We start from the raw sequence: 17,215 nt of genomic DNA on the forward strand, positions 1-17,215 counted from the left end.
TCTAATCCTTGGTAAACTTAATTGGTCAAAGCTAAATTAAAATTTGTACTGCTTGGATTAGGCTGGATTAGTATGAATTCTAAAGAATAATTGATGTATATAATTATAGTGGAAGAATTTTTCTTTGTGGTATTGATTTGAGTGCGAACTAAAGCTGTAAGAAGGAGATAAAAGAAACTGAAAAGAAGCATGTGATGAATATGGTTGGATTTCATTTCTATATTAAAAGAAATAAAGAACTCTTATTAAATTTCTTAACCAAATACCTAAATTGTGATGCAAGCCTCAGTTTTTTGAAAATATTATAATCATCTAAACATGAGGGTCCCCAAGGGCCCTGCAATTTCTCTAAGTCCACCATTAGGCAGGCCTAATTATTATTCAAAAATTTTATTTTCCCCGACAGATTAGTAATAGTTGCAAGATCATTGAAATGATTTGAACTTGTGCAACTATAATTCGTATGGTTGTTTAACCAAAAAATGGAATTTTAGTCAAAGCTAGAATTTATAAGAACACAGGTTACTGATAATCGAAAAAATATGTAAAAAAGAGAGTAATTTGGGTAGCAAGAATATAATCAGGAGAAAAACAAGTAAATCAAAGTATATTCCAATAGTGTTTCGTGTCCCTACAATTGATCAATTATCTCCCTTTTATAGCTATTTGGGAGATATGCGTTTTGCCCTTGTCTTAATAAGGCTATTATGAGTAATTAAAGACATTGAATGTTACGTTACACAATCATTGTATAATACAAATTCTCTAACATATTCAGTATTTAATGCTCATTAAATACTGTATCTGTACTCTCATATATTGTCAAATTCATTCCCCTTAATTCCCTTACCTAAATGACTTAAATAGATACGGGCGCCGAGTCCTTTGAATACCTGCCCGTGTCTCTTCCTTTGTCTTTGCTCGTATCTGTTGCAACTCGTGTCTCTTTGCCAGTTGTAACTCTGTGACTAGTCTACGTGTCTTGACACGTCATCTTTATTCCACTTTAATATGTAAACTCAATTTTTCCCAATACATATAGTCCTCCCACTTGCCATTTATTCATCAATTGAATATTTGGGAAGTGGATTTCATTAAAACGAGAATTTTTGTCACCATTAATGCTATGACAAAATTGACACTTCAATTGTCACTTCTATTTAATGTTCTTTACACGTGTCACCTTTTTATTAGTTCTACAATTCTGCAACCCTTTTTAAGGCTTTTTCATGGCTCCACTATTCACGAAGCGTCAGTTATCATTATTATGGTACTTCCATCATCACACTTTTTTCCTTCGGCGGTCGCTTATCAGTATAAATATAACTTCTTTCTTTGACTTTTCCACATAAAGTTTACTGAATATTCAATCTCTCAAATCCATGTTTGCTTCTTTATCATATCATCCTTCTTCATCATGTCTTCTTCAAATTCTAACCCTAGAAGGGTTCCCATAGTTGATTCCTTCCCTAATGCCCCCATTAGAAGCAGAGGGGGAGGTAGGCTTTGTAATTTAGGATCTGTTCGTGATTCTTCCACTCCTTTACCTAGTTCTGGCCTTTCTTCTAGAACTAGAGGTTCACTTTCACAAAGATCTTCTTCAAGAGGTAAAGAACCTTCTGAACCTCCTCGTGATCCTACAGTAGAGGAGATAGTTCCTACGGAACTATCTTTTTACCATGACAGAGAATCTCTTAGGAACCAAGTTTCTGGTTTAGATCGTGCTGATATTTATCCCACTCAAATTACAGAAGATTTGATTTCTGTAGTTCGTAGAGTCTGTCATTGGAATAGTGATTCCCTAATCCAAATCAAAGAATCACCTCTTACATAACCGGGTTTTCTTTTATTTATACATATACTTTCACCTTAGGGTTTAGACCATCTATGACCCTGTTATTCTTGAGTTCTGTCGTTTCTTCGATGTTTGCTTGGGTCAAATTGGCCAAATCATATGGAGGGTTGTTGCCTGTTTGAGGCATTTGACCAACACAGCCGGTGTTCCCTTTACTTTCCCTCATTTGATTCACCTTTACTCCCCTAGACTCTTCCGCAATGGTGTTTTCACACTAGTAGCCAGGAGCAAGAGAGTTTTGGTGAGCCCTGAGGATGACAAAGACCGTGGCTGATATGCAGGTTTGTTGTTGCCCCTACTGTTGGTTTAGTAGGTGATGATAATGTTCCCTTCCCTGAGAAGTGGAATTTTGCACGTAAGTCTTTTTAACTTTCTCATACCTTTTTTCTCCAAATTTATCAACTTTTCTAATTTTGCTTCTTTTTTTTTAGCAACCATGGGAGTTGTGGAAGACGTTCCCAATTTTCGTGATTGGGCAGACAAGTTATTGAGGACCGCACCAATGGATGGTAGGTCTTGGAAGACACTTTCTAACTGTTTTGGTTGGAAAGTAAAAACTCATGGTAAGAACTTTTATTTCATCTTTTCGTGTATATTTTTTTTTATTGCACTAATTTCAATCCATCTTTTTATCAGGATTTCCTATTCGCGGAGTCACTGCCGAGGCAATCGCGGCTTCCCGCATCTCTTTGGAAAGGGCTTAAGAAATAATCTTGAATTTTTTAACGAAAAGAAAAGTCGTTGTCGTTGAGGAACAAGACTCTGAAAAGGAGGAAGACGGGGGCTCTTTGGTGACAAGGCCACGAGCTCGAAGATGCATCATTTCTGATGATGAAGTAGAGGTATCCCCCCGTCGTTCTGTTCCTCTTACCGAGTCTGCTGAGACTCCGGTACTAATTCTTGATGATGACGTTGCTCCCGCTACTGCTCATGACTCTGCTGAGCAGCTTTTTATTAGCGAGTTTGGTAGTAAAGGCTTAGGTCCTGTTTTGGATGAAGTACCCTTGGCTTCTTTTTCGACACCCGTGTTTGTAACTCATTCTTTGCTAGTTTCGATTGTTTCTGTTCCTCCCCAGACTATCTTTACCACCTCTTCTGTTCCTCCTTCGACAATTCCTCCTCCAAACATTAATCGCACTAAGGTTGGCTCCTCAAGTAATAATGTTGCTATGAGGCGAGTAGTCATTGAAGTTCCTGCTAAGGGAAGTCTCTTAAGGAAATCAGGTCAAGCGGATGTATGGCTAGAGCCTTTAATTGGCCCAATTGAGAAATCTAAGCTAGAGAGCCATAGTTCCTTGACCCTGATGAACGATATTGTGCACGCCACTTTGAAGGTATTCCCCTTCTCTTCTTTCTTGTACTTTGTAATTTTTCTATCTTTGAGGATTCTTTTTTCTTTTTCCCCTTTTTAGGCCAACCTTATCGGCACAGAGATGATGAAAAGAATTGCCCACTCAGATCAATTAGTGTGTGCTTCTAAGTTAGAGGCGTGCAATTGGAAGGAATAGTTTGAGAGCTTTCAAATTGATGTGGAATATTTAGAAGAGAGCAAGAGTACCTTGGAGCAGCAGGTACGAGCTTTGACTTCGGAGTTGGCAGTTGAAAAGGCTTCCTTAAGCCAAGCAGATAAAGAAAAAACTCGCCTTGAAACTTCCTATTCAGAATAGCTGTCCAAGGCTAGTGAAGAAATCAGAGAGTTGAAGGCTCTTTTGAATAAAAAGGAAGCTTACGTTGAGGAGCTCGTACAAAATTTGACTCAGGCACAAGAAGACCTTCGAGCTTCTTCTGATAAGGTGCGTGCTTTAGAAAGCTCTCATACCTCTCTCAAGACTTCTTACACATCTGCCTTGGCTGAAAATGAGAAGTTAAAAAACAAAATTGCTGACTGGGAAAGGGATTATGAGATCCTTGAATATAAATCTGCTATTGAAATAAGTTGGCATTTTTGAATTCACGACGTGATACCCTAATTGAAGCTGGCCAAGAAAATTTCAAATTGGAATCTGAGTTGGCAAAAAACAATGAAACTATTGAGAAAGTTCAGCAAACTCATGATTTTCCTTCTCCCATGGCCGAAGCTTCCGTGAATGTTGAAGTCGATACGGGTATCCCAACTATTTCAAGTCCAGTCGAGCCTGTTGCTGCAGGTCAAATTGAGCCCGCAACTGTTGATACTCCTGCCCAAGTTGAGCCCATTGCTGTTGATGCTTCTACTTCAGTTCCTCCAATTTTTCAATGATCAGCCTTAGTTATTTGAATAACTTTGTTTTTGTTTCATTTGAAAAATTGTGGTGAAACGCTTGTTTCCATTTAAGGGTTTATTTTGAGAATTAAAGTCCCCAGAGCTTTTATGGGGCAGTTTGTATAAACAATTCATAGTTTTGTAACTAAGATTGTACTTAGTCTTAAGTTTGTAAATATTAAGAAGTTTTTCATGTTATTACCTTGAACTTCTGTTTATTTTATTCTTGCCTTTATTTTTAAGGACTTACAGAATAATTTGCATTTTTGTTCTTCGAAAATGCTTATGTTATCCTCATGACTAATTAATTTGAACATGAGTTTTATAAAAGAGGGCCCTTTTATATTTCGACACTTAATGAAGAAGACGTCTCAGCTTCATAATGGTGTTAACATACGATAAAAGAAATAGGAACACACATATTTCTTTGAAATAACTTTGACAAGTTTTTATTTGAACTTTGTCTAGTTTTGAATAATACTTTACATGTATTTAAAGTACATCTATAACTTTCTCGTAACTGTTTTTCTTGTAACAGATTTAAAAAAGTAAAAACAATAAACACGAGGTTTTTATTTATAACCCGTTTTAGTACATAGCCTTTACCCTAACTATAGTAAGGTTTTCTTTGGTCTTGGCTCGTGACTTCGTGACTTTTACTCTGCACTTGACTCTTTCAGGCTTGATTTTTCCTCTATCTGCTTTGCCTTATTTATACACATGCCCGTGTATATTATGTAGTCCCCCAAGTGTTTGAGAGTTGAAGTATGAAGCCTCGAGCACTTGATTGTTTCTCTCATTTGGTCCTTTTCCTGAAAAGGAAAAAATACGGGACTCGGAGGTACGATTATAGATGAAGACTGCTTAACTCGTTGGTATTTCTATCAGAATAATTGTAACCCTAGGCCAGGAATTTTAGTTTATTCTGTGTGCCTTACAGGTCGTGACTCATCATTTAGTACGGGTTAGCATTTTGCCTATCATCTAAAATCGTTAGTAAAATTTTAACAATTCAAAAATTAAATTCAAAATGTTGATACCTGACCGTGGGTATTCCTTAGAAATAGTATCTCTTCAAGTGAACAACATTCCAATGTAAAGGTAGTATCTTTCCATTCATTGTCTCCAGTTCATATGCTCCTTTTCCTGCAATATCACGAAATCTATAGGGTCCTTCCCATGTTGGACTTAATTTACCTGTGTTAGCTGCCTTTGTAGATTGAAAAACCTTTTTAAGCACGAAGTCCCCAATTTTAAGAACCTAAGGCGTGCTTTCCTATTGTAGTATCGTTCTATGACCTGCTTCTGTGCTACCATTCTTATTAGTGCAGCTTCTCTCCTTCCTTCGAGTAAATCAAGATTTAAATGCATCTCCTTGTCATTGGACTCTTCTGTTGCCTGCGTGAACCTTGTACTTGGCTCCCCTATCTCAACGGGAATTAAAGCTTCTACTCCATAAACCAACGAAAATGGTGTTTCTCCCGTACTTGTTTTCGTCGTTGTACGATATGCCCATAAAACACCAGGTAGCACTTCTGGCCAATTCCCTTTTGACTCTTCTAATTGTTTCTTTAAATTGTTGATAATGACTTTATTTGTTGATTCTGCTTGTCCATTACCCACCGGATGATAAGACGTAGACGTAATCCTTTTAATTTGCCAACTTTGAAGGAATTCCGTGATTTGAGCTCCTATAAACTGAGGGCCATTATCACATACGATCTCCTTTGGTACACCGAATCGGCATATGATATTCCGCTAAATAAAATCTTTGACTTCCTTTTCTCGCACCTATTTGAATGTTCCTGCCTCTACCCATTTAGTAAAATAATCAGTGAGTACGAGCAAAAATTTTACCTATCCTTTTGCTTGTGGTAATGGACCTACGATATCTATTCCCCATTTCATTAATGGTCACGGCGCGATGACCGGATGTAATAACTACGCAGGCCTATGCATATTGTTACTGTACCTTTGACATTTATCACATTTGGCCACGAAACTTTCTGCTTCTTCTTCCATTTTAGGCCAGTAATAACCTGCCCTAATTAAGGTTCTTACCAGTGATCTTCCACCTGATGGTTCCCGCAATGTCCTTCGTGTATTTCTCTCATTACATATTCCGTTTGCGAAGGTCCGAGGCACCTTGCTAAGGGACCACCGAACATTTTACGATATAGGTTGCCTTGCTTTAAGCAGTACCGAGCAGCCTTTTTTGAAGCGCATGAGCTTTTTTCTTATCATCAGGGACGGTACAATACTGTAAAAAACAACAATCTCGTTCCTCCAATCCCAAGTTAAATTATTAAAATTTACCTCATTCTTTTCAGGGTCGAGAACTGAATGAAATAAATGTATAACTGAGGCGTTTGCATCACTTACCACATCAGCCGCAGATGCGAGATTAGCTAGGGCGTCCGCTTCTACATTTTCATCCCTTGGTATTTGTATAACTTTCCAGGTTTGAAATTGCTTTATCAATTCCCGTACCTTTTCTAAATAATGTTGCATCCTCACTTCCCTAGCTGTATAAGTCCCCAGTATTTGATTAACCACGAGTTGCGAATCACTTTTGATTATAATCTGATTTATGCCAAGTTCTCATGCCAATTTTAGACCTGCAATTACAGCATCATACTCCGTCTCATTGTTAGTTATAGAATGACATTTAATAGCTTATCGAATGGTTTCACCCGTAGGTGGTACCAAAACAATCCCTAAACCTGTACCTTTTACGTTAGATGAACCATCAGTGAATAAAGTCCAAGTTCTTGGGTTAGCTCCATTGAACACCTGTAATTCTTTCTCTGCTTCTAATTGCATCCCCTGGCTAAAATCAGCCACGAAATCAGCTAACACTTGTGATTTTATAGCAGTTCTAGGTTGGTACATGATTCGTATTCACTTAACTCTATCGCCCACTTAGCCAACCTACCTGATAACTCATGCTTATGTAATATATTACGTAAAGGGTAGCAGTTACTATAGTAATAGGATGACACTAAAAGTAAAGTCTTAACTTCCTAGATTCCATGATTAATGCGAGTGCAAGTTTTTCTAATTGAGGATACCGTGTCTCCGTATCTAACAAAGATTTACTAACATAATAGACGGGGGATTGTTTACCTTGTTCTTCCCAGACCAAAACAACACTTATTGCTACTTCCGAAATAGCAAGGTAAATGAGTAGTCTTTCCCCAACCTTTGGTTTTGCCAGCAAAGGTGGATTTGATAAGTATGTTTTCAAATTCATGAGTGCCTGTTTACATTACTCATTCCATTCAAAATGATCCTACTTTTTAAGGGCTGAGAAAAATTTAACGCACTTCTCTGATGATTTAGAGATGAATCTTCTCAAGTCTACAACTCTCCATGTTAATCTTTGAACTTCTTTCTTGTTTGAAAGTATATCAAGGATTTCTTCAATGGCCTTTATCTGTGCAGGATTCACTTCAATACCACGGTTAGAAACAAGAAAACCCAAAAACTTACCTGATGCAACACCAAATGCACATTTTTCGGGATTTAACTTCATATTAAATTTGCGCAAAATTGAAAATGTGTCAGATAAGTGTAATATGTGATCTTTTGAATACTGGGTTTTAACAAGCATATCATCTATATACACTTCCATAGTTTTTCCTAAATGCTCTTGAAACATTTTGGTAACTAACTTCTGATACGTTGCGCCTGCATTCTTTAGACCAAAGGGCATTACTTTATAACAGTAAGCTCCCTTGTCTATTATGAATGAAGTTTTTTCTTCATCTCCCGGATCCATTTTAATCTGATTATAACCTGAATATGCATCTAAAAAACTTAATAGCTTATGACCTGCAGTTGTATCAATCAATTGATTTATATGTGGTAGTGGAAAAGAATCTTTAGGGCAGGCTTTATTAAGATCTGTGTAATCTACACAAACCCGCCGCTTGTTGTTCTTCTTTGGAACTATAACAGTATTAGCTAACCAGTTAGGACACTTCACCTCATGAATGGAACCAATTTTTAGCAATTTTTGGACTTCTTCTTGAATCACCTGATTCTTGAAAATTCCTTGCTTTCTTTTCTTTTGCTTGACAGGAGGGTATGATGGGTCTTCATTTAATTTGTGAGTCATCACCTCCGGTGGTATCCCTGTCATGTCAGAGTGGGACCAAGCAAAGTAGTCCACGTTAGTTTTCAAAAATTCAATTAACTTACCTCTCATGCCTTGGCTAAGATTGGCCCCAATGTAGACTTTCTTATCAGGCCATTGAGCAAATAACACAATAAGCTCTAATTCCTCTATTGTTGTTTTGATATTTTCATTCTCTTCTGATTCTTGAATGGTATCAGGCCTTGAATCTACATCTGTTTGCCCTTGTTCAGTTGAGGTTTGTGTTGTGGTGTCCTCAACTGCCTTCTTTGATTGCTATTTTTCTTTATTTCTCGTGCTTGTATCTGCAATGGAGTTGATAGTCCTGGATGTATGTTGATCTTCACGAATTTGAAAAATTCCCCATGGAGACGAAAATTTGATAACTTGATGCAAGGTTGAAGGAACTGCATCCATCTCGTGGATCCATGGTCTCACAAGGATCATGTTGTAAGCCATATCCATATCTACTAACTGGAACTTTGTATCTTTGTCGACTCCTTCAGCGAATGTGGTGAGTGTTACTTCTCCTTTCGTCATAACACTAGAATTATCAAATCCAGATAGAGTATGCGCCTTTGGTATTACTTTGTCTTCAGATTTCATCTCACATAATACTCTTAGCAAAATAATGTTGACGGAACTACCTTGATCAATCAAGACTCATTTTACATTAGTATCATATACAATTAGAGATATTACTAGTGCATCGTTATGAGGGGTTAATATGTCGTCTGCGTCTGCATCATTGAATGTAATGTTGTCTTCCTCTAAGATATGTCGCACACGTTTCTTTTGGGCAATTGTAACTTTGGAAATTTTGTGAGCTGCAGTATATGATATACTATTGATGTCTACACCCCTACTTATAACGTTGACAGTTCTTTTGGGGGAAGGTGGTTTTGGAGGTTCCTGCTTGTTCTTCATGTAAGCTTGCTTACCTTTCTCACTGAACAACTCAGTAAGATATCCTTGTTTCAATAAATGATCAACTTCACTTTGTAAAAATCTGCAGTCTGTTGTTTTATGCCCGTGATCATTATGAAACTCGCACCAATGATCAGGGTTGCGCCTGTTTGGATTCGATATCATTTCTTTTGGCTATCGAACCTTATCACCAATGCTTCTCAAAACAGCTACGAGCTCGGAGGTGCTAACGTTAAAATTGTAACCACCGAATCTTACTTTTAAGTTTTTGTCATCATCTCATGACTCATAGTTGTTTCGATCATTCCTAAATCTTGATGAAGAACTTGATTCTCTATTCCTTGATCTGTGATCATACCTTTGATTGTCCTGCTTTGACCGTGAGTCTTTTCCCGCAGGTCCCATATACGGCTCGTACCTATTTTTACCAGATCTTTTTTCGGTCTCTGCACGTCTCAAACTTACCTTTTCTTCTTTTTGAAATCGCGGAACAGTATCTTCTTCGATCCTCAGCTTCGTGCTATACCTGTTATAAACATCATTCCACGTTGTAGCTGGGAATTCACGAAGGCTTTCCTTGAGTCTCCTCGCAGCTTCCGAGCTTTTCTCATTCAAGTTGCTTGTGAAAGCTATAGCTGCCCAATTATTAGGTACACGAGGTAAGGGCATTCTTTCACGTTGGAACTTGTCTACGAATTCTCTAAGCAATTCTGAGTCCCCTTGCTTGATCTTGAAAATATCTTCCATTCTTTTTTCGACTTTTTGAGCTTCCGAGTGTGCTTTAATGAAAGAATCTGCAAGCTCAGCAAAAGAGTTTATAGAATTTTCGAGTAAAAGAGAATACCATGTTAATGCATCCTTGGTGATTGTTTCACCGAATTTTTTGACTAATACTGATTCAATCTCCTGCTTAGTCAAATCGTTGCTTTTTATGCCTGTTGTGAATGCAGTCACGTGACCTCGTGGGTCTGTTGTTCTATCGTATTTTGGAATATCATGCATTTTGAATTTCTTTGGAATTGGAAAGGGAGAAGCATTTGGCTTCCAAGGTTGTTGAGAATATTTATCTGCATCTACCCCTTTGATTATGGGCGGCACCCCGGGTATTTGCTCTATGCGGTCACTTTGCTCCTTGAGCTGTTTCTACAATGTTAGTACTAAATTTTGCAAATCTGAATTAACTAAATTACCTGGTTCTCCCTCTTGCGATTCACTGGGGGTTCCACCACTACCTGAATTAACAAGCCCGGAACGAAGGTTCTCCAGAGTGTTGTTATTTGGAGTAGGTATGGGTGGTGCAACATAGTTTCAACATTTTCGAATTGAGACTGTCCATCTGTATGAGATCCATCAGGAGTGCCTTCACGAGATCGCCGAGGAGAGCCTTGTGGAGAAATAATCAGTGCGTTATTATCCTGAGGGTTTCTCTGAAGTTGTTGGTTCGTTTGGTTTTCTTGGTTTCCTTGAATGTTGTCATTGTTGTTCGACATAGTTGATGCAACAAGGAAAGTTAAGCGAAAAGAAAATAGATTATCAGATTCCCGGTAACGGAACCAATTTGTTTAACCAAAAAATGAAATTTTAGTCAAAGCTAGAATTTAGAAGAACACGGATTACTGATAATCGAAAGAATATGTAAAAGAGAGTAATTTTGGTAGCAAGAATATAATCAGGAGAAAAACAAGTAAACCAAAGTATATTCCAATAGTGTTTCGTGTCCCTACAATTGATCAATTATCTCCCTTGTCTTAAGGCTATTATGAGTAATTAAAGACATTGAATGTTACGTTACACAATCATTGTATCTAATACAGATTCTCTAACGTATTCAGTATTTAATGCTCATTAAATACTGTATCTGTACTCTCATATATTGTTAGATTCATTCCCCTTGATTCCCTTACCTAAATGACTTAAATAGATACGGGCGCCGAGTCCTTTGAATATCTGCCCGTGTCTCTTCTTTTGCCTTTGCTCGTATCTGTTACAACTCGTGTCTCTTTGCCAGTTGTAACTCTGTGACTAGTCTACGTGTCTTGACACGTCATCTTTATTCCACTTTAATATGTAAACTCAATTTTTCCCAATACAACGGCGAAGGTCATTCTTCCAAAAAAAAACTGAAAAATGACTTATTCTTTTGAAATATTTTTCAAAAAATATATATACTGAAGATTGATAAATTTTAATATTAGCATACATAACAGTGTTTTGATAAAATAAAAAAAAATTGAGTACTAAACACTGACGTCGAAGCAGTTAAAGCAGTGAAGTGCTATAAAGCTAAGAATTACGATAATTATGAAGGAAAATAATTTCTAGCCAAAAGTGAAAAATTATTTTCCTTTCAGAAAATAAATTATCTTTTTGTGTTTGATTGTGAAAAAAATATTTCTTTCATACCAAACACTCCCACGTCTTTATCTGCTTCACTTCGAAAAGTTTGACCACAATTTATTTCACTACCTTTTATTTCTCTTTTTGTTAAAATTTCACGGGTTGTCCTATTTGATCGCCTCCATTTCACTTGTATTCACTTTTTTAAAAAGTTTAATTAGTACTCGAAGTACAGACAACTTCAGGCCTTTTTTCCCTCTTCATTCTCCTCCTCCTCCTCCTCCTCCTCCTCCTCCTCCTCCTCCTCTTCTTCTTCTTCTTCTTCTTCTTCTTCTTCTTCTTCTTCTTCTTCTTCTTCTTCTTCTTCTTAGTTGTTGTGCAAACAAAGGTGACGGTGGTGTAGGCGATTAAATTTTAGGGAAAAAATATTTCTTTCATACCAAACACTCCCACGTCTTTATCTGCTTCACTTCGAAAAGTTTGACCACAATTTATTTCACTACCTTTTATTTCTCTTTTTGTCAAAATTTCACGGGTTGTCCTATTTGATCGCCTCCATTTCACTTGTATTCACTTTTTTAAAAAGTTTAATTAGTACTCGAAGTACAGACAACTTCAGGCCTTTTTTCCCTCTTCATTCTCCTCCTCCTCCTCCTCCTCCTCCTCCTCCTCCTCCTCCTCCTCCTCCTCCTCTTCTTCTTCTTCTTCTTCTTCTTCTTCTTCTTCTTAGTTGTTGTGCAAACAAAGGTGACGGTGGTGTAGGCGATTAAATTTTAGGGGCAAGTGCATCGATAGCCATTCTTAGAGATGTTATTTAGAGATTAGCTAGTACTTATTTTGTCCTAAAATTTTAAATTAAAAATCTTAACTTCAAGACAATTCAGGATATTTTTGTCCTGAAAAACTGAAATTCAGGATACACACGCTAATTCCTAAATAGCATCCTTTTAAAGTAGCTATGTAACGACCCGACCGATCGTTTTGAGTTCTAGCGTATCGTTCCAGTTTGAAGCCATGATAGCTTCACTTCAGGTATTATAACTTTTACGCATGGTCGGAATTCAATTTCGGGAAGTTCAGGGTTGAATTGGAAAGAGAATTCTCATTTCGGAAGCTTTAAGTTGAAAGAATTGACTAATATTGAATTTTTGAGTAAACGACCTCGGAATCGGGATTCGAAAGTTCCAGCAGGTTCGTGTGATGATTCCGGACTTGGACATATGTTCGGATCGGGTTTTGGAAGACCCGGGAACGTTTTGGCACATATTGTGGAAGTTAGCACTTTGGAGGAATTTCATAAGTTTGGGTTGAAGGGCATTTCAGTGTTATCAATGTATGTTTGGGATTTCGAGTCTGGGAATAACTCCGTATGGTGATTCTGGTGTTGGGAGTGCGATCGGAAATGAATTTGGAGGTCCGTGGGTCATTTTGGAGTTGTTTGGCTAAATATAGAAATTTGAAGGTTTTTGAGAAGTTTGACCGGAAGTGGACTTTTTGATATCGGGGTCAGATTTTGTTCTGAAAGTTGGAATAGGTCTGTAATGTCGAATATGGCTTGTGTGCAAAATTTGAGGCCAATCGGGCATGAATTGACATGTTTCGGCATCGAATGTAGAAGTTTGAAGTTCTAAAGTTCATAAAGCTTGGATTGGAGGTTGATTCATGATTTTAGCGTTGTTTGATATGATTTGAGGCCTCGAGCAAGTCCGTAATGTGTTTTGGGACTGGTTGGCATGGTTGGTTGGGGTCCCGGGGGCCTTGGGTGAATCCCGGGTGGTTAACAGACTGAAAATGGAATTTGGAGAAGGTCTGAAGTAGCTGCCTTCTAGTGTAACCGCACCTGCGAGGCTTGGGCCGCAGAAGCGGCCCTTGCGTCGCAGAAGCGGAATTGGGTTGGTTAAGCTGGGACCGCAGATGCGGTCATCTTGCCGCAAAAGCGGAGTGAGGGGTTTGGTGATAGACCGCAGAAGCGGTGTGGAGGACGCACCTGCGGTACCGCAGAAGCGGTCAAGTGACTGTAGGTGCAAAAATGCTGGAGGCAGTGAGTTCTTTTAAATTGGGGGTTGGGTTCATTTCAACCCCATTTCTTCTATTGGACCCGATTTTGGAGCAACTTTGAGGTGCCATTTTCAGCACCAAACATGAGGTAAGTGGATTCTACTAGTTTTGAGTTAATACTTGGATTATATACGGATTTGAGCATGAAAATTTGGTAGAAATTGTGGGTTTTTGGTAGGAGACCTAGAAAATGTATTTTTGGATTTTAACCACGATTTTGGGCATGAAATTGAGAGTAAATTATATATTTGAGATCATGAGGCTATGGGTAAACTTAATCTTCGAAAAATTTTGGAATCCGGGCACGTGGGCCCGAGGGCGTTTTTGTCATCTTTTCGATCAAGGTTAGGAATTGTTATAAATTGGACCATAATGAGTAATTGAGCGAATATTGATGGATTTGCATAATTATTGGCTAGTTTTGGAGCATTGTGCATCGATTTGAGTCTTCGGAAGGGCGTGGAATGCCGCCTATTGATCTTCAGAGCGAGGTGGGTCTCCTTTCTAACCTTGTAAGAGGGACTTGTCCCCAGAGGTGAGTTAATTGGTTATGTGCTCCTATTTGTGGGGGGGCTACATACGTACGAGGTGACGAGAGTCCGTGCGTAGCTACTATTATGTTTAAGTCCGGGTAGTCTAGAATCCAAAAGCATGGTATACTTGGAATATTTGTAATCTTATTGACAGTTTGAATTGCTTAAATCACATCGAATTAGTAAATGAATTTCTAAAAGATTAAACTTCATTTTCTTGAATTGTTAAAAGAGAATTGGTTTTTCCTTGGATAATTGTTCCCTGATAAACGCTTGATTGACTGATTGTTGTGTTTATTTATATTTGACCGCGTCGCATATACGATTCATGAGCGGGGTAATAGATGCATCTATGGTTCGCGTCGTTCGACCCTCGGCAGTGCACAATTTACATTTATGTTGGATCGGGTCGTACGACCTCGGCATGATTTGCGCATGCATATATTGCTTGCCTTGAGATTTATAGAAATTGATATTTGCCCTCCCTGACTCGAGATAAGTTGATAATTAATAGATTATGAATTCGGAGACTTTTAATATAAAAAGGAACGTTTGCCTGTTTCTTGACTTATTTGAATTTACTGCCCTTTTTTATAAATCCATGATTACTCGTATTAATAATATATTACTATTGGACCACTAGTAAGTGTCGAAGTCGACCTCTCGTCTCTACTTCTTCGGGATTAGACGGGATACTCATTGGGTACACGTTGTTTTCGTACTCATACTACACTTGTTGTGCATTTTTGTTGCACAAGTTCATGTGTGGCTAGTGGCTTAGTGGCATAACGGCATGATTGATACGCATACCTAGGTGAGCTGTATTTTATCGAGACAACCTGCAACTAGCAGAGTCTCCTTCAGAGTATTGTACTGTATTTTCATTTTTGTCCACTTTGTATTCTGGACAGTTACTGTATTTTATTCTATTCCTAGTAAATGCTTATGCACTTGTGATACCGGGTTCTGGGATGATTATTGGGTATCTTGTATTTACTTATAAACATTCTTTTATTTACTTTGTAAAGATTATCTAGTAAAATTGAAGGAAAATCATAGTTTTCAAAATTATTAAAACGAGAATTTAATTAAGTATTTTGGTTGGCTTGCCTGACAGCGATTTCCGGCGCCATCACGACCCTTAGTGGAATTTGGGTCATGACAACATGGTATCAGAGCACTAGGTTCCCTTAGGTCTCACGAGTCATGAGCAAGTCTAGTTGAGTCTCACGGATCGGTACGGAGACGTCTGTTCTTATCTTCAGGAGGCGACAGGGTTGTTAGGAGTACTTCCTTTCTTGATTTCCTCATCGTGCGATTTGATTCCTTTGAGGCTTATGCCTTTATTTCCTTCCTATTCAATCTTATACGACGCGAGACGCTTATTATAAATCGATAATTGAAGAATTTTAATGGTACTATTGATGTGGTACGGTATGTTTCTCCCTGCATAGTCGATTGGGCTATTGTCGTTGCCTTGTGGAAGGATATCTTGTCATTTCAGCTCAGTAGCAGTATTCCTGAGAGCTTTGAGTCTATGCGCAGATTTCTATGATTGCTCATGATCGATTATCGTACAGTATGGACGTGTTGGCAAGGTTCTTGCATATGTGTTGGGGTAGTGAATGACCTGAATGGAGGTCTACTTAGTGCATGATTAAGAGGATTCTATATATTTCTGGCGGTGGAAAAAGCAATTGGCCGATGGATGTTCAGATTTGGGTTGATGGAGTAACGGGGCTTGGTATTTGCGAGCGTGATGGAATTCTCATCGGTGATGAGGAGTCGTTGTCCTTGTTGAGTGTAATAAGTTCGCTGGTGTTAAGACCTTCTACAATTTGCCTTTGGGGCAGGATATTGTAAGATAGTATTGGAAAAGCGGCTTTTAGAGATCGCGGGGTGAAGTGGTTCAAGATTGAATCGGTGTTTCTAATGTTGACGGCTCGAGAAGGATGATCTTCGGAAAGGTTTTAAAGTTAGTAGTGATTTGTGGGTTCAAGTGCTACGAAGATAGATTTTATTTAAGGCAACAACTGAGCAGCAAAGGATGAGGAAGGATGTGTGGAAAGTGTCATGCAATGGTTAAACTTCCAGAAGGGCAGGTGTAAGAAGTGGAGGTCGAGTAGTTTCTTAAAGAAGTAAGTCTTCCCAAAGTGGGAGAGTGGCAGAGTAGTATGTGGATTCAGTGGCTGGGTCTACGGACTTAATTTGAAATATCAGCTATTATATGGCGGAAGATTTGATATGACGGAAAGGAGTTGCTTGATATGAAGGAGGATACAACATAACTTTGAATTTGAGGTTGTTGTCTCACATTTAGTTGATGTACACGAGGAGTGAATGGACTTGTGCAGCTGGTGAATGAGCACGGGCTCAGGTGGATTATCTCCTGTGAGCAGATCAGCGGTCGCGTGGTTGGAAAAGCTTCTACGAAGAATCATACTAGCTATCTGGTAAAGAGGTCGGGCATGTGAATATGGTTAATGATTCAGAGTATTCATAAACGGTTTCACACAATGATTTCGAGGAAATTGGCAGTGGATTGCGCAAGGTTATGTCAATGAGAGATAAAGAATCTTAGTGGGTTCCGGAGTTGTGTAATAGTGGCTTCAAGCTAAGTAGGAGAGTCCCACTGCCTACAGTTGGATTGCATGGTCGTCTATTTATGAGATTTCCGGTCATTAGCATATTGATGGGTTATTTCAGCTAAGTGAGAGGAACATAAAAGGTGATTTGAGCAAAGGAATTGTTAAAGGTGTGCCATGGTTGGCCTTATTGGCTCATGTTCAGACTTGGGAAAGGATTCAAGATTTATGCCTTGTATAGATGTTGGTTTCAAGGGAAGTGATTCGGTCAGGTGCTTCGTCGAGAGGGTATTCATGTGCTAGAATATTTAGGGAGTTGATTATATTCAGGTTCAAGTCGGAGCAGGTGGCTCACAACAACGATCCTAGTAGATCCAAAGGTATAAGTATGGTGTCTAAGGATTTTGAGTCCATAAGTGTGGTTAAGAATCGAGCTTTTGCAACAGATCATGATAAGAGAATCGAAATGCTCTATGAAACTTTCGGCTTATAGTATAGCATTAGGAGGAATGGGAGGAAACAGACTTCGAATCCATTGTG

This window comes from Nicotiana sylvestris, chromosome 5, assembly GCF_000393655.2.
Source record: "Nicotiana sylvestris chromosome 5, ASM39365v2, whole genome shotgun sequence".
NCBI classification, from domain to species: domain Eukaryota; kingdom Viridiplantae; phylum Streptophyta; class Magnoliopsida; order Solanales; family Solanaceae; genus Nicotiana; species Nicotiana sylvestris.